This window comes from Globicephala melas, chromosome 15, assembly GCF_963455315.2.
Source record: "Globicephala melas chromosome 15, mGloMel1.2, whole genome shotgun sequence".
NCBI lineage: Eukaryota > Metazoa > Chordata > Mammalia > Artiodactyla > Delphinidae > Globicephala > Globicephala melas.
Window position 1 is genome coordinate 76,921,400 of NC_083328.1, and position 24,907 is coordinate 76,946,306.

Consider the following 24,907-nt stretch of genomic DNA (forward strand, 5'->3'; position numbering starts at 1 on the left):
GTGGCTAGGAGGTGTCAATGGCCACATCACCAGAACTTTCTGTTCATGAAAACTTATTTTTTTGGTGGGAGAGGGGGCAGGGTTTTTGTCTCTCACAATAAGGATTGTACCATCTTCTAATTTTGTTTGTTTGCCAGGATATCTATGCAGCTAAAAATGGAAAGCACATGTGCTTCTTTTCATTCTTTAAATATTACCTTAAATGTATATCCTCAAAGAATCCTTCCTAATTTAGGCTTCACAATTTTGGTAGTGTTCTTTGCCGTCATCTAAGATGATACAAAGAGATGAACTGAATCTCTTTCTCTTTTTGTAATTATACTTAGTTTATAATTTTTCATGTGTGCATTTACAGAGTACTCCTTAACTGGAGATGGAGTTGGTGAAAAGCATCGTGGATGTAAATGGGGGCTCTGGCAGACTGAGGTTTAGCTGCCGCCCTCCTCTCTACTGTGATACGGTATCAATAGTACTGCAAAATTTCTTACTAGAAATTACCAGAGCCCAGAGACCTCAGCCTGTTCTCAGGGCGCCTCCCTAATCCTTGGATGATTTGAAGCCTGCCTCCCTTTTTGGGGGGCCGGCTCACCTCCAATCTTCTGGGTGTGTTGTGGGCAAGCCCCTCCTCTCTCTCCCACACCAGGACCTGCCTCTGAGTGCTGAGCCCTTTCTCTTTTCCTCACTGTCTCCATCCTCCTTTTCCCCCTCCTCCACTCCATTCCCCTTTCTAACAGCCGGGGCTGGGACTAGGGTCAGTGAGTCTTGCAAGTGGAGGGATACATTCTCTCCTTATTTAATTTTTAAATATTTGTTCATCATGGATTTTTTGGATTAATTTAAAAACATATTGCATTAAAATGTTATTTATCCTGATTACTGAGCTTTTTGGGGCCTCCTTAAATTTTTTACCTGAGGTGAGTGCCTCACTTGCTTCACTCTAAACTTGGCCCTGCTCCTGAGCTCTTCCCTGATAAACTGAAGTAAAGGCAGCACAGTCTTAACAGTTCTTGATAATCCTTGAATCTGGATAATGAGTATATGGGGCGTCATACTGCTGTGTATGTTTGAATTTTTTCAATACAAAATACAACTTTACGAATATAATACAAATAGATGTGTAATAGAGAAAGCTTTGTTGTATTGCTTTACATATATATTATATATATAAATATAAGTATTAATTATAATTAAAAATTCTACACTTGTATTGTAAAAATTTGGAAAATATTTTGCAAGTATAATGAAAAAGATTAAATCCCACATCTCAGAGAACCACTGATAATGTTTTTATGTATTGCTCTCCTATCTTTTGCCTTTGTGTGTGTGTGTGTGTGTGTGCCTGTATGCATGCGTGGGTGTGTGTGTTTGTGTATATGTATAAGATATCAACCAGAGGCAGATGAAGACATCAATTAGAAAGGCCCATTGGCATGGGGATTTGGGGCTTCAACATTTGGGATCATATTTTATAATATATGCAATTGGCACTCTCTATTTTTGCTTAGTATGTCATTAAACATCCATAAAATGATTAAAAATAACTTCTTTTATGTCTAATTCTGATCATAAAAGGGATATATGTTAATTTTAGAAAACTCTACGTTTGTATGTGAATGTGCACTTCCAAAGTATCATCAGACTATACACATTGTTGAATTATATATATATATATATATATTTTTGCGGTACGCTGGCCTCTGTTGTGGCCTCTCCCGTTGCGGAGCACAGGCTCTGGACCCGCAGGCTCAGCGGCCATGGCTCACGGGCCCAGCTGCTCCGCAGCATGTGGGATTTTCCCGGACCGGGACACGAACTCGTGTCCCTTGCATCGGCAGGCGGACTCTCAACCACCGTGCCACCAGGGAAGTCCGAATTATATCTTTTTATGGAACAAGAAATCATGAATATTTTTCCAGGTCAGTAATATTCCATGATGTTTAATGGCTACCTTGTATTCCATCAGATGAATATAGATGAATGTGTTGGTTAAGAACACAGGTTTTGGCATCTTGTCCATCTGTTCTGATCCCTCCTCTACTCCTCACTAGATGCGGATCTTGGGCAAGTTATGGAACAGCTCATGTCTCTGTTTTTTTTCCCTATAAAAGTAGAAAGAAACAGTGTATATCTCATATGATTGTTACAAGAGTACATGGCAGAAGGTCCATTAAACCCTTGGAACAATGCCTAGCATATTTCAATGCCTAGTATATTATAATCAATAAAGGTAAGATAATAACAACAACGATAACAATAATAATAATAAAATCATCTAATCCTCTCTGACCAGATATATAGGTTGTTTCCTGCTCTTTGCTTTTTAAAGTAGTGCTGTTAGCATCAACCCTTTTCTTAGGCTAAATTCTTAGATGTTAAAACACTGGATTCAAGAGCACAAATGTTTGTGAAGTTCATGCTATATAATGCTGAGGTGCCTTCTATAAATTTGCGCCAACTTCTGTTTCTACCGTCCACTGAAATACTTTAAATACCCTTTTTGCCAAGTTAGATATTATTATTATATTAGTTTACATTTCTTTCATTAGATATTCATGCTTTTTCCTTCCCTAGTCCCTATTACTCACACTTATTTTAATATTATCCCCTTATACCTCACATAAATGACATTGTTTTCATTCTTTGCTGAACCAGGGTATAGACAAAATTAGTATTGTTTAAAGCAATGTGGGGTCTTTTGTTTAAAAAGAGTAACACGGACACACGTAAAGAGTGAATGTGTTTCCCTCACATCCTGCTCACTACAATAACTCTTAACAGGTTTTTTGGTATCCTCTGGACCCTTTAAATAATCATTTGAAAAATAATAGTGAGCAAATAATATATTTTTGTCATAATAATGCAAGCAATGTTCAAATATATCTATGAATGCTTATTTTAGAATGACATCTTACTATTCTTACTGAATGCAGAATGCTTTGTGTCTTCAACTCTGTGTCATGGATAAACTTCCACACTGGTATAAGCAGATCTGCTCAATTTTTCAAAGCGTCTGCAAAGCATTCTATATCTCGATTATATGACTCTAATTAAAATGTATTAGTCATTCCCTATTGATGGACAGTTGTCTCCAATTTGTTAATATTATATTTTGGTGAGCTGTGACAGGGCGAGAGAGAGGCATGGACATATATACACTAACAAACGTAAGGTAGATAGCTAGTGGGAAGCAGCTGCATGGCACAGGGATATCGGCTCGGTGCTTTATGACCGCCTGGAGGGGTGGGATAGGGAGGGTGGGAGGAAGGGAGACACAAGAGGGAAGAGATATGGGAACATATGTATATGTATAACTGATTCACTTTGTTATAAAGCAGAAACTAACACACCATTGTAAAGCAATTATACCCCAATAAAGATGTTAAAAAAATTATCTTTTGGTTCATTCAACATCTTTGTACCTATATTTTTGCTTATTTGATTACGGATAAATATCTAATGTTCAATTGTTGCAGTGATTTTTTAAAAATGCTAATGCAGTCAGCAAGCAAAGATAGATAAGCTAAGATCTGAGAAAATACAGTTGTAATCCCTCTTTCCCCCGCCAGCGGTTGTCTGAGGTATTCCAACATAAATAATACATGTGCTTAATTAAAACAAAACAAAACAAAACAAGTCATTTCCACCCAAATTTGTTTTAAATTCTTATTTACAAACATTAATTTTGTCTTGTTTTTTCCAGCCTTTGCTGTGAAGTTTAATTTTTAACTGTAACCTAAACCATCTTCCAAACAAATCATTTATTCCAAAGGTTTGCAATGTCATAATTGCCTGGTTATTTGGATGATGGATGTGTCATATCTGAAAACAAACTAGTTATCGTGTGAAATTTATTTCAACATGCGTTATCTAAACCACCAACGACGAGAACACTGCATGGATAAATATGATAAAAAATATGATGGATTCAGAAGCACAATGGTCAGGTTTAGTATTTAGTCATTTTTATTATATTGTTGGGTAAAAAATATAAAAGAAGACCAGCAGAGGGACTGTTAATGCATCTTAGAATTTTTGCCCGTTCTCTTGCCTGGGAAGGAGGTAATTCTAGCCTATAAACTCTTGAATGCTTTACAAGTAATAGAAACCAAGTGGGAAAAGCATGTTCTATGTTTTAGTGCTGACATCCTCAAAGGAAAAAAAAATTAAAGATTCAGAACACTTGGCTGTGATTCAGTACCTAAACACTTCCTGGTGTTTTTCAGAATTCCCTGGAGACCCATAAATGCTTCTGTACTGGAGGTACCCACTACCGCTGCACACTTAGGCCAGTTTATCAAACTAACGAGCTCAAGAGTGATGCTATTTCCAGGTTCAACTCCATGAGGGAGGGACAGAGAGAAAACAAACCCAAAATTCAGACAGAGGAGTAATCCTAAGGGCCAGACTGACAGGAAATTTATTAACTCATACACACCAAAATCTTACCCAGTGTAATATTCTTGGTGGAGATTTTACTCTACAAATCTGATGCTAGTTCCTCCAGTCCAAGCATTATAGATAAAGCACTGTGGTTTTTACACTGGGTGATGTTTATTGATATAGACTTGAAAAACAGCACTCTACAGCTTTTTCCACTAGCATAATATTTTCAAATAACTGTGAAATGTATAGAATGTATTTTTCTCGTTAGGTGCCTAATGCCTTGAAAAAAAATTAACAGAAGGGGAAGGAGGTCCTAAAATTCATTTAGAGGAACTTTTTCTTTGACTTGGAATTTGAATGATGGGTAAAATTGGGGGAAAATAGTGAGTTTCTGTGTAATTTGTGTCATCGGAACAACCGCTGTATTAGAACATGAGATACAGTATCAATAAATAATAGAAAATGGAACTTATACGAATGTGTACTTTTTTTTTAACAACTTTATTGGAGTATAATTGCTTTACATTGTTGTGTTAGTTTCTGCTGTATAACAAAGTGAATCAGCTCTACGTATACATACTACCAAATATAAAATAGATAGCTAGTGGGAAGCAGCTGCATAGCACAGGGAGATCAGCTCAGTGCTTTGTGACCACCTAGAGGGGTGGGATAGGGAGGGTGGGAGGGAGACGCAAGAGGGAGGGGATATGGGGATATATGTATACGAATATGTACTTCTTAAAAGCTTTTGTTATCTATTATTTTCTAGCTGTGTAGGCAAAATTTAGACACGTGTTGGATATACTTCTGTTGACAGTAACATATCATATAATTTAAAATAGTAAGTCCCTCTTACAGTTTTGCCTGACACAATGCTGAATCATTTTGAAATTCAACTGGCGTTTGTTTAAATGGATTATTCAAATACCGTCAATCAAACATTAAAAAAAATTCTCAGAGGTAACTTACTTCAGTTTGGCTCTAATATTTACAGTGTAACCGAATATGAATTTTTGAGTTGTAAAGGTGTTCTTTTAGCATTACAACTTCGGGTTCTTTTTATTCTTTTTCATTTTCTTTCTTCTTTTCCCCCACCACTCTTCTTCCTTCTTCAACAAATTCACAGAAGTAGGAGGCCTTCTGTATTAACTTTATTGTTTATTTGAAAAATTTTCTTTCGGGCATATTTCGACATATCATTTGGATGAAGCATGACAAAATTTTTAATTGTTCTACATTTTTTCTTGTTTTATGGTAGAAAAACAAAACTAGTAATATATATGATCTGCTAATATTTCTTAACCTTTATATATGTGCCCAAGAGAAGACATTTTTTCCTGGAATGGCATTTTAAAAAAAAAGAAAGTCAAGTATTATGTATGTAAGTCTTGCATTCTTGGTAACATTTTAAACTTTAAAACATTATTATTTACATTAATGCCTGAAGTACTTCCCCTTGAGGAACTACCTGTATTTTTTGCATAATGGCCTAGGTTTCAATAGTAATATTTTGTAAACGATGATGGTAAAATTTATGTTCTTGGACTTTCAGGCCACGATTCATTCTCTTTTGAACCTAAAGAAGAACATTTCTTTCCCAACTGAATGGTCATGCCTCACATTTATTCTAGCCACATGATCTACTACTTTTGCCTTAAAAATGCATGATCATATGATCATGTTTTTATCATCAGGAATTTCATACATGAGTCATGAAGCCCATGGATTTCCTCATGCTTAACATGCTCTTATTTACTTATCTTTTTGCTATTTACGGTTGATACTTTTGGGAGAAGAATTTGTATTTGTATAAATCAAAACTTAGAGCCTATGTTTGCAATTAAGTGTATAAATTTTTGCAATAATGCTGGAAACAAAAAGAGTGTGAAGAAGTCCTTTAGGGGAGCAAACACTGCCCCTCCCCAGTGCCCCTCTACCCCAAATGTGTAGGGCAGGGCTTCCAGGTAAGGATAGGAAAACGGTAATATTACCACTACTTTGCGTTTCTGTGACCGTCGTTTATCTTACAGTCAACCCCAGGATTCTCCCTCTCTTCCAACAGTATCCTGTTTTCATTTTCAGATATTATCTTTCCCTCATGAGCATGGTTAATCAAAGGGTTCTCACTTCCCACTGTGGAGGCCAAAGAGGTCTCTTCCAGAAACTTCTAATTATTCCAGTGCAGCCAAGGGTGGACAAGTGACCTAAGGTCAGTAAATCAGATTCTCTTAACCCAGGACTTTGAACTGTGAGTGAAGTGACTCAGAGATGGAAAGATAGTCCAAGACTAATGACCCCTGACTCCTGTTCTGCACTAGCTCCTGCCTTTGTTCCTGACCTTTGTTCACGCCCCATTCTGCAGCCTTCCCATAAGTTCTGGAGGCTCCCAAACCTCCTTCCAGTGAATGCCCTTTTTGCTTTTGCTGGCCAAATAACAGTGGTCAAACAGTTTCTGTTGCTCGCCACCCAATAATTCTAACGGAAAGAGCATCTACATTTCTCATTAACCACACTGGAGTGGGGAGCAGGCATCCCACCCCCATTTATAGATTGGGAACTGTGGGTTCAGAGAGGCTAAATGACTGGCACTAAATCTCACAGTGAGAGCCTGACAGAGCTACAATTTGTTCCCACAGTTTTGATCTCTACTTCAGAGGTATGTCTTCAAAGGTAATTTTGATTTCCTTCTGTGGCAAAGCATGGCTTAGATACCAAACAGCTTTGTGTTTGCATCTTGGTCAGTGGCTGAAACTAAGCTTCATTCCCTCAACCATAAATGAGAATAACAATATAAACTCCAAAGGACTACTGTGAGGACCATATAAGATAATGATCTTGGAAAGTACTTATCACAGTGCTTGGCATGCAATTTGTGCTCAGTTAATACGATTCCAAAATGAGGAGTTGACAACGTAAGATTCAGGACCTCTAGATGTTATATGGGCAGGTCTAATACAATTAAAGCTCCTTAGCAGTAGAAGAGTTGGTGAGATGGAGAAGCACCCTCAGAACAACAGGCCTAACTGGGTTTAACCAGATTGCGTGATCAGGTGGCGGGGCTACTCCTACACCAGCTGCCTGTCCTCCGAGCTCTTCAGGAGTCATCAGGTATATGCATCTCCCCGTCCTGGACTATGGGGATCACGGGAAAACTGGCACAGATTTTTTCTGTTGAGGACTGATCAACCAAGACTTCGTTGGGTCGTGCCCTTAGCAAGGAGATTGAATGCAATGAAAAGAATATAAAAGGCAATGCAATGGAGTGGACAGAGCTGAGATCTCAGAGTTTGAATTCTGACTCCACCTCTCACTGGTTTTGTGACCTTAGGCAAATAGCTTACACTTCTGAGCAACAATTTCTTACCTATAAAATGGGCATAACTCAGCTGTCATCTGTGGGCTTCATTATCCCACATCTGGAGAAACTTTCACCTCTGTTCCTCAGGTTCCAGTGTTTGCGGATGTCCAGCTTTACCTTCAATACTTTGCTGAATCCCTGAGAGACTTTGATCCAGACACCATCTGCTGGAAGGTGAGAGAGGAGAAACCTTGAAAAACAAAGTTTACTCAAGAACTTCCTTTAAATGGGAAGAGATTGTCTTAAAACTAAAAGAGGCTAAGATACAGTGATGGGCAAGTTTGTTTGCTTTTCCCTCTTGTGTGCGCCAGACCTGGGTTGTTTAATACAGACCGTGATAATGGACACGGTCTGTATCTTCATGTCCAATTTTAGTAGCCACAAGCTACATGGGCTATTGAGAGCTTCAAATGTGGCTGGTGTGGCTGAGAAACTGAATTTGTAATTTTATTTAAATTTAATTAAGTACAATTTAAATTGAAATAGTCACATGTGGCTCATGGCTACTATATTGGAAAGCTAAGCTCTAGAGGAAGAACAGGCCAGTTATAGAAAACAACGATGCTCTATTTACATTGAGTGGTAGAGTTTAAATTAGTGACCTTGTGACGTAAGCGGCGTGGCCTTACTTCTGAGATTCTGGGGGGAGTGCAAACATTCAGACCATGGACCATGAGGCTGGGATGGAAATGGTGGGTAGAGAAGGGTGAAGGGTGGCCCTCTGTAGCAAGAAAGAAGAGCCATAGAAAATGATCATTAGAGTCTGCTATGGGTCAAATTCATATACTGAAACCCTAATCCCCAGTGTGATGAAGTTTGGAGATGGTGTCTTTGGGAGGTCATTAGGTCATGAAGATGGACTCCTCATGGAGGGATTAATGCCCTTATAAGAAGAAACATGAGGAAGCTTGTCTTCCTCTCTCTTAGCCATGTGAGGGCACATGGAAAAGGCAGCAAGCCAGGAGGCAGGATCTCAGACAGCTGATATGCCAGCACCTTGATCTTGAATTTCTAGCCTCCAGAACCATGAGCAATAAATGCTGGTTGTTAAAGCCACTCAACCTATGGTTTGTTATAGCAGCCTGAATAGACTAAGACAGGGTCCCTTCTTGGGTTATTACTTTTTTTAGAGTACTATACTTTTTTGCATAGAGGAAAGTTGATCTTACAGAGCAGGTGGGGAAGAAACCCAGAAAAATGCAACATTTAGCCAAAAGTGAGAGAAGGTTACTTGAAAGATACTATTTAGAACTCAAAGAGGCTGCATTTAAACCAGAAGAGACAGAGATAACTTAATGAGCAAGCTTTAATTTTTATTTCTGCATGTCCCTCTCATCTGGCCACCCCACTGCCCCCCAGGGCCTGTTATAGAAAATGAAGATACATTTTCCCTTGTGTATCTGAACACAGCTTGCTGAATGTTATTTTTTTTTACCTCAGTTACAATAATTGCATATTTATCTGTGTAACGAGTATTCAATTAATGTCTATCTTGCCTTCTTGACTGTTAACTCCCCAAGGGCAGGGCTTGTGTTTGCTTCCCTCCCTATTGCATAAAGGACCATAAAGCGTGTGTGCTCCGTATGTATTTTCTGATTGTCCAATGACTGGCACCCAGCAGTTACTCAGTAATTGAAACTCACTTAGTAATTGAATCTTTCTGTCCGCATATAGTAAGGGTCCCCCAAATAGGGTAGTTGAAATGTGCTTTTTGATATATGCTGCCTGATAGAGATTGTTGGATTCATTTGTCTGTGATTCTGACAAATAGGGATCCTTTTTCTTTTCTTTTCTTTTTTAGGAATCCTTATTTTTAATAGATTAAGAGGAATCGTTACTTAAGGACAATTGATTAGTTACTTAACAGATTAAAATACTGAATTTAATTTACCTAAAAAATTATAAATATATGATTTCTAGAATTATCTAGATAGCTCAGATTCCCCAAACTTGTACAAGACTTTTTGCCATGGGTACATAAAATGTGTACTATCATTTATTTTTACTTAATGAACCCACTTAAGAAAGTAAATAACTGAGCATCTTCTTTGACATGAATGTCTATAAAATCACAGATTTACTGTGCTAAATTTTCCCTAATACTTTTCTAATACACAGGAAAATAAACGCATACCTAGTAGAGTATAGAATCGTCAATGATGCCACTTGAATATGTAGCATAACTTGGGGAACTCCAGATGCTTCATTACTGAAGTCATGTTTTATGGATTGTACCTATTTGTTACACATAGAAGGCTGGGGTCTCTAAATTCAGAACTGTAGCCCCCTCCACACAAAGGTGGTAGCTGACGAGGGTGACCAATGGGTCCTGGTTTGCCTAGGACTTTTCACTGCAAGTTCCATCTCCTGGGAACCCCCTGAGCCCTGGGCACCTTATAACTGGCACACTCATGACTGAAAGCCACCATCTTTTTAGATTTGGCTCAGTTAGTCCAAAGACCTTGGGGCAAGGAAGCAATGGCAAGGAGGAGACAAATAAAGACCATCCTAGATGTGGAGGTAGGAAAACTGGGCTTAAGAAACGGACTCTATTGCTCATTTACTACATAATTGTCTTAATTTGGGTTTCCTAAGTAGCAGACCCTGAGATACAGATCCGAGTGCTAGTAGATTGAGAGGTGACCCCAGGAAACACACATAAAGAAATGGGGCAGTGAGACTAGAATTGAGAACAGCCAATAAAAGATGCGCTATCACGCAAGTTAGTTCCGTGAGTAAATGGGGCCACATCCCTTGTGGGAACCCCAGGAGCTAGAGTGGACGGCATGCCTCCCTGACAGGATGGAGAGGGAGCTAGGGTATTTATACACCCGTTCCTGTTGGTCATTTGTTAAGAACTGCTCTTGGGGATGTTAATTCTCCAGGACTTCTGGCCTGCGCTGAGTGCATATGCAGAGTGGGCTCCCTCCACTGGAAGGAGCCCCTAGGCAAAGAGATGGGATGCTGGCAGTGGGAAGCTGCTCTAGAGAGCACAGCAATGGAAATGCCTGAGGGGCTGTGGGCAGACACCAGCCAGGTCCCTCCAACAGCCTTGGGCAAGGCAGTTTCCTTCTTGAGTTTTATTTTCGCCAATCATGTGAGAAGCTAGAGTTTGAGGAAAGCTTCCTAAAACTGTGGACATGGACAACTGCCAGAATGAGAGATGATTTTAGTGCTACATGGACATAGCTTCAAATAGCGCTGAATCCTGATTCGTTCAGTCCTTCTAGAAATATGGATGAGAAAGTCTACCTTGGGTGCTATTTTGTCCCAAACACTTCTTTTCTCTTGCAACCTCCTCTTTTTCATAAAAAAGAGCAAGCCCCAATGCAAAACCCAGTTTCTAGAATATAATACTACTGTTTTCTTTTAATTTATTTTTATGGTTAGTTTCTATTTATGGTATGTGATCTTGGTCTTTAAATGAAAGTCAAACTGGTTAAAGACAAATATTAAGCTAATAACTGTACAGATGGGATGTTAATATGGTAAAAATCACAAGGGTGAGATACTGAGTAAAATAAACTCTAAATGCTCTCCTGATTCAAAAGTTCAGTGTTTCTGTGTTCTTTGAGAACCTTGTTGTTTTGGTGAAACTCTTATTGTTGGTCTTTTGGATCATATGTTAAACGTTCTCAGTGTTTAAGCGTTTAATATCTTTTCCCCGTTACTTGTGTGATGAGTTCTTTGGTGTACCGAATAGGGAAAAACTATGATTAACGGTTGTATAAAGATGGCCAGTCTTGGTTACTTTTCTGAAATATGCTGTGGTAGGCTTCCTCTGCACCTTTCATTTCTGCCTAAAGAGGGATTTTAATTTGGTCGTTATCACTGTCTGCATCAGGCCACAAGTCAGCATCAGCAGATTTGTACTGAAGGCCAAAGAAGAGTTTTTAAGAGGGGCAACTGTGTCCTCATCTTATATTCATCTGAAGTCATGTTTGCAAGATTCAAGGATTTCTGAACAAAGAAGGTATTTTAATAAGAAAAAGTGATTGTTTCCAATCTTGATGTGCTTTGAGAAAAAGAAAGATATTTTAGACTAACCAATTGCATTTAATAGTTGAAGAGAAAAAGCATTGTGAAATGTAATGATTTTAACAAAGAATACTGTGATTTGAAGCAATATATTCTAAGCATAGTCTGTTTTATCCATAGCAAATCTGAGTTGCAACATTTTCTGGAAAATAGGTCAAATTCTGAGTATTTTGTATAAACATTATCTCCCACTAGAGGGCGCTCTTTAGTTGCATATTTAACATTCTCTTCCTTTTTGTAAAAATAATAAAAAAAAATGACTACAGTGCTATGAATTCTGATACAATTCTCCTTGAGCATGTTATGAAATTTTCTCCCAGACATTGTTTTATTTTCAGCTCATATGTGTGAAATTCCACTTTAAGACGTATAACATGATCCTGAGTCTTTCAATATGTATAAAAATCCCCATGGTATTATGGTACGATAGAAGCAAAGACATAAGTCTAAATTACTGTAATCCCATAGGTCTTTTGACTATTGTTTCTCTATATATGTTACTGCACAAAGAAAATTTATTGTAAATATTAATACCGTCCGCTTAGATCCTTTGTGAAAAGACAAAGAGAGGCAGTGTGGTCTAGGTGGGTGATTCTGCCGGTTTTTCCAGAGTGATTTTTGTTATCTAAGCCAATTTCCAGGACATTCTTTTAATTTGTTTTTCAGGATTTCAGTCTGTTTAGCTTGTATTGTCTTAGCTGTCTGATAATCATGGCTTACTTTTCTATTCTTCTAAATTCTTTCCCTTTCTCTTTAGATTTGGGCTTCTCAAACTATGCTGTATGAGATGCTAGTATTCTTGAAACCACACTGAGGTATGCTGCTTTTAAAAATAAATTATGGGGCTTCCCTGGTGGCTCAGTGGTTGAGAGTCCACCTGCCGATGCAGGGGACACGGGCTCGTGCCCCGGTCCGGGAAGATCCCACATGCCACGGAGCGGCTAGGCCCATGAGCCCATGGCCGCTGAGCCTGCGCGTCCGGAGCCCGTGCTCCGCGACGGGAGAGGCCACAACAGTGAGAGGCTCGTATACCACCAAAATAAAAAAAAAAAAAAAATTATGACTTTCCCTCCTGATTTTCAGAAAAGTAAATTAATCAATAGGAGTTTCTCAATTTAAGTTGTTTCAGTGCTTTACATTTTTCTTAAACTGCTACAGTTTAAGGCTATAGTTTAATATGATATTGACATAATGCAGACATGCAAAATTTAGTTATTTAAAGTTTTATAAATTGATTTCCATGGTGTTCTACAAAAGACTTCATCTGCATATGCTTGAGAATTCTAACTTTGTCCTGAAATTACAATTCTTTTTAAATTTTTGTAATTACACATATAATGTAGGAACATATGTTTTCATAAAAATTCAAACAATAATCATTTCATGACATAATTTTTAACATACAGGTAAACATTATAGTCCCTCTTTATCCCTTCCTGAAAATCCTCATCCTTCCTCAGAAGTAATCACCGTTCACATGTACATGTACAGACTGCAGACATTTCCTATGTGTATCTGTACTTTAAAAATAAACTGTTGGAATGAATAAAGAAGATGCAGCACATATATACAATGGAATATTACTCAGCCATAAAAAGAAATGAAATTAAGTTATTTGTAGTGAGGGAGATGGATTTACAATTTGTCATACAGAGTGAAGTAAGTCAGAAAGAGAAAAAGAAATACTGTATGCTAACACATATATATGGAATCTAAAAAAAAAAGGGTTCTGAAGAACCTAGGGGCAGGACAGTTTTAAAGATGCAGATGTAGAGAATGGACTTGAGGACACGGAGAGGGGGAAGGGTAAGCTGGGAGGAAGTGAGAGAGTGGCATGGACATATATACATTACCAAATGTAAAATAGCTAGTGGGAAGCAGCCGCATAGCACAGGGAGATTAGCCTGGTGCTTTGTGTCCACCTAGAGGGGTGGGATAGGGAGGGTGGGAGGGAGACGTAAGAGAGAGGGGATATGGGGACATATGCATATGTATAGCTGATTCACTTTGTTATAAAGCAGAAACACACCATTGTAAAGCTATTGTACTCCAATAAAGATGTTAAAAAATAATAAACTGTTAGTTTTTATTACTTCTACCTTATGTAATTATATTGCTTTTTTTTGATATATTGCTTTTTCTAGTTAACAGTGTGTCTTGGTGACCTTTTTATTTTACTATGTGTAGACCTAACATAGTCTTTACAACCATTGGAGAATATTCCATGGTCTCTGTGGATGTTCTTCCATTTATATTCAAAGATTAAGGTTGAATCCAATTTTTAAAATATTTCACACAACCCTGCAGGGGACACCTTTGTTTATATATCTTTGGTGCCCATGTTGATGGGTCTGTTGAATGGATCTCTGGTGGGGGGGCGGTCCTCCAGGATCACCTGAAGCTTGTGAGAACTTGGGAAATCCCTAAGCCTCCATGTGTGGATTTTGTGAAAAATCTCAGCCTCTGGTTCCTCAAGGATATGACTGCGCCCAAGCTGATTCAGTTTCTCAGAAAGAAGTGGCATTTGAGACCATTAATCTGATGAGGTAAACCTTCATTAAAGAAAAAATGAGAATTCAACTCTGAGTACTTGTTGAGTACCTGATCTGTGTAAGCTGCTGTGCCAGTCATGGCTTTAAATTAAAAAAAAAATAAGTTAAATAGAGTCTGTGCTCACAGAGGGCAGCTAGCAGGCAGGGTAAATTGAGAATCCAGCTAAATCTAATCCCAGCCAGAAGAGTGGGAGACAGTGGAGCAGGCCAGAGAGAGAGAGAGAGAGAGAGAGAGAGAGAGACAGAGAGGGAATCACCCAGCTGTGGAGGCTCCTGAAGGAGGTGGCATCCCTGATGGGTCTTGAGAGATGGGCAGACCTTTCACCCGTGATGATGAAGGGCAGGGTGGGGAGTAGTTGGAGTGGATGAACTATTGTTTGAAAATGACATGCATTCATCTAGTAGAAAATTTAGAAAACAGAAAACACTTTAAGAAATCCTATTCATTTGCCCTCCCAAAGGCAAACACTGCTATAATTTTGACATAGTTCTTTTGGGTATTTTTTTCCAATGCATATTTTGTAATGGGGGGGGCACTCATCGCAGCTGTCGGGGTCCTTAGTGAGACTGACTCAGCTGACAAGAGCGGATGCGGAGGCCCCCCCGGCCCCCGCCCCCCGCTACCCTGAGAGCATCTGGGAAGGGCCTGATTGATTGCCTGTTAAAAGGAGCTCCAATTGTGAACCTATGAAACTAGATACTCCTTCCTCAGGCTCAGCCTCTGGGATATACAAGTGGCTGATCACCATTCTAGAAGGCACCATCCATTGTAGTGAAGAGAAAGTCAAAAAGTGGAATGTACCCATCAAAACATGTTACATCCTTCTACACTTGTCGAGACGTCAATCCACACTGTTAGGGGATTCTTCTCCACAGGGCTCCATCACTCTTGTGCAGGAATGGTGGTAAGGGATAGCTGGGAGGATTCCAGGCTTTCCAGGTTAAGGAAGAAGTTTCTGTTTGCTCATTAAGCAAACTTAAAAAAGATAACATAAGCATCAGGAGGATAGGTACCTCTCTTTATGGTGTTTGTCTTCCATCCTGGAGAAAGTTATCCTCCCCAGAAGAACGGGCCAAATGTCTTCCTCTAAATGTAGCAAGAAAGAAGCAGAAGACAAGTTGATTTTTTTTCTCATGAGACAGTTTGAAACTTCAGATCCTGCAATACATTTTAAGTGTGATTTTTAATGGAGTGTAGCCTGGACCAGCAGGGTTTTGACAGGCAGAAGAAAGAGACAGCATCCCAGGGAGAGGTATCAGCATGTATAAAAATGGGATAATAGGTGTAATGGGGGATGGGAGTGACTCTGAATTGCCTGATTTAGATGGAACAGATGGAAACTTCTGAAGTTCCAAAGGTACCGTTACATGTGGATCAGGTCCTCAAGAACTGTGGCAGACACTCTCCATTTTTCTGGCAGCTCAAACCCTTTTTGCATCCTTCCTAGGCACGGGAGATTCTCCACGTTGTAAGAACTGTCACCTACCGTAGAAGGCTCACCTTCCCAGCCTCCCTGGCACCTCTTGTACAGCCACAGTCAGACAGCCACTGCAGATCCTGAGGTCCTGCCAGGGAGACAAAGCAGGCACCATGTGGAATGCATTCTGGTGATTGGAGTGGGAGCCCCATCCAGGCTCTGGAGGCAGCAGCTGCAGGGACGTTAGGACTGCTGTCCAGAGCATACAGGGTGATGCAGGTGGTGCAAGCTGCAGGGTCTGAGTCTGCAAGGGGACATCAGTGTCCCCCTGGAGCAGTTCTGCAGTGGCATTGTGGGCATTCTTCCTGGCTAAGCTGCCTCCAAGCCTGGTTCTCAGTCTCTCATGAAGATTCTCTGACCACAAAATATCATTTCCCACTCAAAACAGCCAGAGATGGTTCCTACTGCAACTCTGAATGCTGACTTTAGGATGAGTGCGTTTGAGAGTGCTGGGAGACGAGGCTTCGTGAGGTATTTGTGACGTAATTTGACACTGAACAAATGTCTATTAGGACTTGGCTATATAATAATAAAATTTAATTTCTCAGACAATTCAGAAAAGAATGTATTAAGCACATGAAAAATTATGCAGCCTCAGTAATAACAAAATTGCAAATAAAATCCAACATTATTTTTATTTCAGAGAGCTGGAAAAGATTTTTTAAACGCTCGGTGCTGATAAAGATGTGGAAAAATAGACATTTGCAGTTCCGTCAATATAAACGTTTTGGAAAGAAACCTGCAATAACTAGCTAAGTAATTCACTAACTTTATATGGCCATGTGCCTTGATCCAGCAGTTTCACTTCTAGAAATTTACCTAGGGAAATAATTAGATGGGTACAGAGGAAATTCAGATAGATGGGGATAAAAACGTCAGCTTTATTTCTGATAAAAATTTTTTTGGAGGATGTTTTTAGGAGTGTGTCCACCTGGGCACAGCCCACCCAGGGAAAAGCTATGTTTGTCAAAGATTGTTGCCTCAAAGATTGCATGGTTGTGGGACAGAGAGGAAAGGGAGCAAGTTGCAATTAGCCTTTTAATATGTTAGCCCGTCCACCTGAGCAATGCGGACCAATGGCTATCACCCATCTATCAAGTAACTCACTCCTCTGTGGGGTGGGAGCAGGAGTGTCACTGTGATTGTGGTCCCTCTTTAGGGAAATGTGAGACACAGAAAATAAATGTTCCCTGCCCAGCATCATCGTGTGATTCCATTTTTGCTTTGAAAATGTGTGTATGTTTGTGGAAACAGATACACAAATAAGCCTGAGATGGATGTTTGATCAGTAGTTCTCCCTGTGGGTAGGGACTATGAGGAGGATCTTTAGTTTTTATTATTTGACTTTCAAAAATACACAATAATTATTTTTCATGAGAAAAAGCTGAAATGTTTCTATTAGAAAATGAAGTTTCTGTTCATATTGAGTGTAATTCTTACTTTATGTAAATGACATCTAGTCAGACAGCAACCGTCTTTTATAGTTAGCTAAACATTGACAATCAAGCGGTACAAGTTCCACGATGAGAGAAACGGCTGGGATTCTTCATGTGTTCTCTGCTGTCCTTTCAATGTTTGGATGTAACCCAAGTCCCTCCTCTGCTATCCCTCAGACGCCCTCTTCAAACCCTCTTTATTAAAACTCATTTCTCATGTTTCCATTGTACCTTGAGTGAGAAGTCATTCTCAGTACGTTAATTTACTGTGGGAACACACGAGTCACAGGGAGGTATCAGGATTGAAAAATAAAGTGTTTACAAATAATGATTCTTTGGGGGGACCTGAAGGCAGTAAATCTGGAATCTGCTAAACCTGTGTCCCAGATTTTGTTAGGGTCGCTGTTTCAGATGCAGTTCATTAAAATGAAAACTAAAAAAAGACAAGAGAAGACAAGAAAAAAGGCAAGTGATTGGTGTAAGAGGATTATTGGTCTCTTTCACTTACCTTTTCATTTTCCCCCATTCAATCAGCTTGTATTTAAGACTAAAAATAAACCTATTTAAACTCACACCTGAAAAATCAGTGAGATTTAGGAGGTAATGACAAGGAGGACTGTATCTTTTGTTTTCAGAATTTCAATACCACACCTGCTCCTTCTACCTCCACTGGCCTCTGTTGAAGTCCTACTTTGTTGCAGGCACATGGAAGACAATGCTAGTTGTCTATCTAGTATCTGTTCTCTTTTCCTCCTTGTTAGCAGAACTCCAACTTTGTTTAAGCACGCAATGTGTCCAGATAAAAAAAGTGCTCTTCCACCGTCTCCCTGGCAACCAGGGGTAGCCATCTACCACAGTTCTAGTCAGGAAGACTGAGCTGGTCTTTCTGTCAAACTTCAGTTTCCTGATACATGTGCAGTCCCTTCCTACCTTCCCCCTGTTGTCCTTTTGCCTTTATTATTCTTCCCATCTGGAATACAGATGTGATGGCTGGAAGAGAAGCAGCCATCTTGTGACCATGGGGATAAATGCCTTATGCTGAGGGTGATGGAGCAGAAAGAAGGAAAGGTCTGAGGGTTTCACTGACCAGCCCTCGCCTATAAACCTTCAGACTTCCTGTTGTATAAGACAAATAAATCTCTACTTTTTAGGCCAGTGGCTCAGGGTTTTCTCTTATTTGCAGCCAAAAGTATTCTTTTAAAAAACTGAGGGATTTACATAACATAAAATTAACCATTTTAAAGTGAATTCAATTCAGTGACATTTAGCACATTCACAGTGTTGTGCAACTACCACCTCTATCTAGTTCCAAAACATTTTTATCACCCCTGAACCAAAAGAATTCTTAATTGACACAGGTGTTAGACCAATATTGTCTTATTGAATGCTCAACAGTCCTAATAAAGTGGATATTGGTACCAGACATTTTCTATCCAGCATGCCTTCTTCCATGTCCTGGTAACAGCACACAATTTCCCTCTGGGGAAACAATGTCTTCCCCCCAGTCTGTCCATGTCATTTGAGTACTGTTGACACCATTATGGCTCCATCATGGGCATGTGGATAACCAGAGCATTGCTGATTTAGGGATAGGCTTAGGGATGGGCACATGACACAATTTGGGCCAACGGTCAAATGGCTGGAGAGGGGTGTTCTATTTTTCATTAGAAAAATATGTAAGCCAGGAGCACCTGGCTGCCATCCTGCTCCCATATGGAGCTGGTCAGCCTGAGTGTGAAGCTGAGATAGGGGAAAACGGAGACAAGAAACCGAGTCACCAGGTCTTGATGAGATTTTTGAGCTTCCAAATGTGGCTGGGTTAGAAGCCAGCTCTAGCTTCAATATTTTCAAATACTGAAGTGAGTTAATCTCCTTTTTCTTTCTTAAACCCATTTGAATGGAATTTCCCATTACACTCAAAAGAGTACTACCACTCACTCAAGAGTATACCGTCCCCGTTTAACAGATGTGAAGCCTGAGCTTCAGGATGGTATAATTTGTCCAAGACCACCCAGCTTTGAACTCAGGTCAGTATCCCTCCAAGGCTGGTCAGTTTACCAGTAAGAAATCACTTACCTACTTCTGTTCCATGCTGGCTGTGTCCAAAGCTGGGAGTTAAGGTCCACCATCTTGTTAGTGAACGCAAATCTGTGATTCTCTTGGGTCCCAGGCCGAAAACACTTGCTGGACACAGGCAAGAAGAAAAGTAACATTTCCTTGAACAGATTAATGGACTTAGTATTTACAGTTAGCTATTTCTGAGTTAGTGACAGCAACCTCTGTGGGTTATTTATTGGATTGCATACGACTCTGAAGCAAAACAGCTTTGATATGGTTTCCCAGTGACCAGATGAACTGTATTATTAGGCAGTTGATAGAGGGCTTCCTAATTACAAGAAATAAAAAGAAAAATCTGAGGGCTTCCTTGGTGGCGCAGTGATTAAGAATCTGCCTGCCAGTGTAGGGGACATGAGTTCGATCCCTGGTCCGGGAAGATCTCACATGCCACGGTGCAACTAAGCCCCTGTGCCACAACTACTGAGCCCGCGTGCCACAACTACTGAAGCCCGCGCCTAGAGCCCATGCTCCACAACAAGAGAACCCACCGCAACGAGAAGCCATGCACTGCAACGAAGAGTAGCCCCCGGTCACTGCAACTAAAGAAAGCCCGTGCGCAGCAACGAAGACCCAACACAGCCAAAACTAAAAATAAATAAATGAATTTATTAAAAAAAAAAAAAGAAAAATCTGAGTACTCCTTCCCCTCCAACATTCTTTGCAAAACATGCTTTGCTAGGCCCTGGACTAGTTCACTAAAATGTGTCACTAGCAAAATAACGAAGAGGCAGAAGAGCCTGAAGGAAACAGTTTTATTGAGTGCCTCTGTGACAAAAATATCTTCAAAGGGAGTTCTATCAATTTTATTAAGCTACATTGTGCACTTTTACATGACAAGCATATCAAGCACAATAGCATTTGAATTAGCAATCAGGTTTTAATAGTATTTGACACTTCCCCACCTTGTACTGGCAGAAGCTGTCTCTCTGAGGAGAGATGCCAGAGAGGAAAAGTCAGCCTCCCGTGGAGAGATGGGTGGCGTCCGAAAGTTCATTTGTGAATTTGTTGGTTGTTGCTCAGAACACGTTTTTCCCACAGTAAGAATGGTGTTTAGGGTCCTGTGCTGACACTTAAGAGCCAAGTGAGCCCCTTTTATCGATTACAGGGTTTTGGTTGCAAATAATAGAAACTAACTCTGGTTAATTTAAGCCAAATTACTGGAAGGCTAGCGGGAGCCCTGAATCAGTGGGAAGGTTGAGGGACCAGACTTTCCGAGAGGGAGCCCCAGAGAGCTACGCAGCAGACCCACAGTAATGACGGCCATCACAACGTCTGACATCACCCCGTCTACCAAAAACCTGATCCTTCTCGTGGTCCTCCACCTCAGTAAATGGCTCCTCAGGCCAGCGTGTTGGAATTGTACTTGACTCTCCTATTTCTCTCACGCTTCACATCCAGTCTTTCGGTAAACCTGGTTAGCTCTACTTTCTAAATATATATGGAATGTGATTACTTCCTATTCACCCCACAGTTACAACCCTGGTTCTAGGCAGTATCATTTCTCACCTGAAGTACTACCATCACCTCCTCGCTGGTCTCCCTGTCTTCTCCCTCAGTCTACATTCCACTCAGCAGCCAGAAGGATTAAGTTAAAATGGTTGCCTCATGTCTTTGTAAGTGCCTTGATCTGACTTGATCCAGTTCCTGACACCTCTCCTGCCTTCTCATCCACCATATTTCCATTCCATCCCTCTGCTCCAGCCACATTGACTTCCTCCTTTCTGTTCCTCAAACATACCAAGCAGGCTCCTGCCTCAGGGCCTTTGCACTTGCTCTGCCTGCTGCCTGGAACACTTTTGCAGAGCTTCTCTGTTCAAATATAGTTTCCTCTGACTGCCCTCTAAAATAGAAGCCATGTTTTCCCCATCTCTCTCACAATCTATCCCCTTCAGCCTACTTTATTTTTCTTCATAGCCTCATCACCACGTGATGTTATATAAGACACAGATGTGTTTATAGTCTAACTCCCTCTTAGGATATAAGCTACTTGAATTTGTCTGTTTTCTTCAATTCCATGTCCTCACACTGCACATATTAGGTGTTCAATAAATTTTTTTCAGAGTGCATGGATGAATGCATGCATGGGTAAATACAGGAACAGCCCTGTGGTGGAAACAGACTCATTAGTCATTGTGCTCCCACTGGAAAGAATGAACTCCAATAATTTTCCATTTCAAAAATCACATTTCAGGGAGGGGTTTCTGATGAGTGTATGTTGACTAACAGGCTCATATCTTACCAAAAGGAGAACAGGATGGAAGTCCCATGAGCTTCCCCAAAGGGAAGAGACACTCCCAAAAGGAAACTACTCCTTATTTTCAACAAATGGTAATGGTTCTTGGGACATAAGTGAGGAAGTTCTGCCCACCAACATGTGAAATTACGCATAGAAATGAAATAACTTTCTGTTCCAGTTTGGGATAGTTGATGCTTCCAGTAACCAAAACCCAAGTTAACAGTAGCTTAGACATACAAGGGCTTATTTTTGGGGCATAACAAATCAGTGAGAAGGCAGTTGCTGGTACTGGTTCAGTAGCAACACATCAGAATCTGGGCTGGCATTTCTGTGATCTTCTTGGTCTTTCCCTCATGGTCACAATATGGCAGCCACTGTCCAAGCTTCCTGCCTTCACACATCCTTCGAAGGAAGAAAGGGGTGGAGGACAAATGACACAGTGTTTTCTTCTGGTACATCTCTCTCTAATCACAGAAGGAAATATCCTTACTAGGAGTTGTCTGAGACTTCCTATTTTCTCTTTTTGGTAAAACTGGAGGACTTGGGACAATGCCTATTTAGCCTTTCCAGTCTCTATGGTAAGAGTTGGGCGTTGAGAAGGGTGTTAGAAAAAAAAAAAAAAAAGCAAACAACTCGATTTTTAGGGACTTCCCTGGCAGTCCAGTGGTTAAGATTCCGTGCTTCCACTGCAGGGGGCCCAGGTTCGATCCCTGGTTGGGGAACTAGGATTCCACATGCTGAGAAGGGTGTTGGGAATGCTTTTAGGTGGTTGACCAAAGCTGTCTGCCCAAGATCAAACAGCTAGAGGGTTAGGACTTGATTTAATCTGAGTTTTGTCTGGTGCCAAAGTCTATCTCTTGGGCTCCAGGTTAAATTGCCTCTTGGGAGGAAGGTTTTGTTTTCCCTTTCATTTTGCTTTGTTTTGTTTTTAGATGCTGTCTAGGTAGCCAGACACAAGTGGCCATATATTATATGATTCTGTTGATATGAAATGTCCAGAATAGGCAAATCTGCAGAGACAGAAAGTGGATTATCGGTTGCCAGGGTCTGGGGAGTAGCAGTGAATGAGGGAGGGTGACTACTAATGGGTATGAAGTTTCTTTCTGGGGTGATGAAGATATTTTGAAATTTGATGGTGGTGGTGATTGCACAATTTTATGAATATACTAAAAATCACTGGATTGTACACTGAAATATAGAATTTTATGGTGTGTGAATTATAATAAAGCTGATATTTAAAAAAAGGTAAATGCTGAACATATAGTTTTTGTAACCCCCTACATTTAAAAATACACCAGGATCTTCAAAACATCAAAATGCCCTATGCCTCTCCTGCCCTCTCAGGGGTCTTGGGCATATTCACCCCTGCTGAGCTCCCTGGGGTCCAACCTGTCTATTAACTTCCCCTGCCCTCCTTTCACAGATCAGTACTCATTTCTCTCATTCCTTTTAGGTTTCCTTTCTAGGTATTTTTCCATATGTACTCACACATGAAAAACAATTTATTTCCCTCGCACTCTCATGACCTCATTAAATTGCAAATTCCATGAGACGGTACTTGACATTATAGCTAATATTGTTTCTACGTAGTAGTTGCTCATGTGTTGCTAAGTGGAGGGTCCGATTATAAAAATATTTGAGCAGGACTTTAAGAAGCTCCATAGCAATATTAGACTAGCTGCTTTAGGATGGACATTCTCAACCCAGGCTGTGCTTTAGAACCCCTGGGTAGCTTTTCCAGTGCTGGCGCCTGGGGTCCATGTCCAAAGCTTCTGATTCCATTGGGATGGCGTCAAGGGTAAACCTAATATTCAGCAAGAACCGGAACAGTGGTTTTCAAATGAGAGTGATTTTGCTCCCTGCCCAGGGCACATTTGGCAATGGCGGGAGGTGTTTTTGGTTGTCACAGCTTGGGGAGAGGTATGCGCTGTTGGCATCTTGTGGACCAAGAGAGGCCAGGGATGCTGCTAAACATCCTGCAACGCCCAGGGCAGTCCCCACGACAAGTAATTATCTGGCCCCAAACGTCAGGAATTCCGAGGTGGAGAAACCCTGGGTTAGAGGAGTCAGAGAAGCCTGGCTAGCTGCATCATACGAGTTTAACTCTGGGGCAGATGGTGGCAAGTAGAAACGCATGAATACTGTACCCAGGTAGCCAAGTGGGTAACCATGGGGGTTCAACACAGCTTTGAGTTTGGTCTCCTCATGTGTTCCATGGATCCAGACCACCTTTGTTGATAAGCTCATCTGAAAGCAAGCCAGAAGTTAGGTTGTTAAAATTCTTGTTATTTTTACATGCATTCTACAGCTAAAAGCCATCAACTGTCAACCACGATGAGCAATTCACGTTCAAAATGAAGAACTTCTGACAATTACCATGTGTCTTTATGCCTTCGGCATGCTTTCAGAATTATTGCTTTCATTATGGAGCAAAACTTGGGCCACAGCAACACACTCCAGACAACAGTACGCCAGCGTCTGTGATAAGGGGAACAGTAGATAAGAACAAACATCCACAGGCTCAGGAGAGAAGCCTCTGTGGGCCAGGGTGAATGCCCAAATCAGACGCGGATCACTCCAAAGCCATCGAAGCAACAAGCATCCTATACACCTTGGGACAAATGTTGACTCTGCGGATTTGTTTGTTTGTTTAAAACCAATCACTTGATATGATCTCATAAGCTATTCGAGAGATTGCTATCATGGATAATGAAAACAAAATGACAGGCAGATAAATTTAGTTGCTGTTTAAGAAATCTTGTAAGGTATTCTCAGTAGTATAAAGATAAGGAAATCTCATAATTGAAAGAGCTGAAAACAGCATTAGCACTAGAGCATATAAGGAGAGTAAGGAAATCAATTGTGGAATGTAGGAAAGAAGTTCAGATAAGGCCGAGCTCCCTTCAGTGAATAAAACTGCCCACTATGAAAGCTAGGCGACCTAGCCTAGTGCTTTTCAACCTAGGCTGACCAATAGAACCTCCTGGACAGCTTTAAAAGCTCTGATGCCCAGGCTGTACTCCAGACCAATACAGTCTGAACCTGTGGGGTGGGACCAGGTTACAGCATTTTGTAAAGCTCCCCAGATGGTTCCACTGGGCAGCCACATTTGAGACCCACTGGCAAGTACTCCCTCTCTCTCCCCACTGTGGTACAGGGCTGGCATCTTGGCTTGGCTCACATCATACCCCATTGCACTTAAGCCTTGAGGGACGTAGAGGTACTTTACTTAGTATTTGTAGCAAAGGCGTTGGGACAGTGTTGTGAGCTCAATGGCAGAAATATCCAGTAGCAGCAGTGGCCATGCT